Source organism: Sinocyclocheilus rhinocerous, unplaced genomic scaffold (assembly GCF_001515625.1).
Source record: "Sinocyclocheilus rhinocerous isolate Xijiao unplaced genomic scaffold, SAMN03320098_v1.1 scaffold919, whole genome shotgun sequence".
In the NCBI taxonomy this organism is placed as follows: Eukaryota; Metazoa; Chordata; class Actinopteri; order Cypriniformes; family Cyprinidae; genus Sinocyclocheilus; species Sinocyclocheilus rhinocerous.
In genome coordinates, this window is record NW_015637585.1 from 1,385,577 (window position 1) to 1,387,009 (window position 1,433).

The 1,433-nt window shown below is 38.9% G+C and overlaps 1 protein-coding gene across 3 annotated transcripts in view; it reads right to left on the reverse strand.

Moving 5' to 3' along the window:
* The window catches only part of LOC107749096 (zinc finger E-box-binding homeobox 1-like), a 28,328-nt gene that overhangs the window by 23,568 nt on the left and 3,327 nt on the right, over window positions 1-1,433 (reverse strand). The window lies entirely within an intron of this gene.

A 1,433-nucleotide genomic window follows, 5' to 3' on the forward strand; every position in this document is an offset into this window, starting at 1 on the left:
ATCGGCCGATCACCATGACAAGAAATCGGTACTCGGTATCGGCTGCAAAAATCCTGATCGGAGCATCCCTAGTGCGCACACACACACACACACACACACACACACACATATATACAGATGTAATAAATATATAGATATAGTACTATGTATGTACATGTATAATTAATGTATAGTAGTTATACAAGTGTAATAAATTTTAGATATGTTTTGTGTGTTTTAATTATCATTATCACTAGAAATATACATACACACACACACACACACACACATAGTCCTTAAGAAAATAAAAGAAGAATATAAAACACAGTGAATTCTTAAAACAAAAGAAATTATAAATGTCAACATGTGTGGCTTTAAAGGTCAAAGGTTGACTGAGGGTTCAGGAAGAATGAGCAAGGGAAAAAAAACAGAGTGACCCCTTTTAAAACATAACCTTAATGTCTTCCTTTGAAAATACCAGAGTTACAAAAAAGCAACTACTATCTGTCTGCCATTTTTTGTCTTTCTGTATCTCACTTGAGATGTGCATGAAAGTGTAAAACGCAAAATACACACTTGTAATCCCATGTGCTTCCTACCAACATTCACTGACATCTACAGGACTGATAATAAACACATGAAGCACACAAACATACATGACGCTGATGCTACAGTACTTGTGCTGACACTTCTCTTACAAACATGAGGCTGAGCAACTGAACCAATGAAAATGAGTCTCGAAAGGACCGTATGACCTCATTTTCGTGCTGTAACGCCCTAAGACCTTAGGGTCTCTTGAACATGTCAAGCGCGACAACCAGCGGCAGGAGGAATGAAAATAAAAGTCACGGCAGCATCCGGGTTGATAAAATTTGGGCTGCTTTTTGATACAACTGGCGGGTGTTTCAGTTTCTGCACTTGTAAGGTGGGAAATTCCCATAAATATTTCAGCGTGAAAGACGCTCGGGACAGATGACGGAATGTATCATTTGCGCGTGCTTTTGAGTCTTACCATTTTAAACTGTGAGACTCCTTTCTGTGAGCTCACACTAGAGGTCTGCACTGGCTTTAAACTGAAGCCCGAACCCGGCCCGTACCCGAGATCTTTTTTTCCCCCCCACAACGAATAGCCAATAAAAAAAAAATGCTGTATTTCACGATTGCATGCAACGGTCAGTAAACAAATACATGTAAAGAAACAGAATCATTAAGGCTCGGCCAGTTCACAAGGCAAAAGAAAAAAACACTTACCAGTTATGAAAGTTTATGAACATCAGGTGCAGCGGTCACATAAATTCTGTCGAGTTTTTGAACGTTGTATACGACAAGACGATAATTCTTCCATTGTGCAAATTATGGTCATTTTCGTCAGTTAAGGCTTGTTAGCATTCGGCCTGCTTTAAATCAGACACAGTGATGCAATGCGGTAAGATCGCATTTATTTGAATTAATTA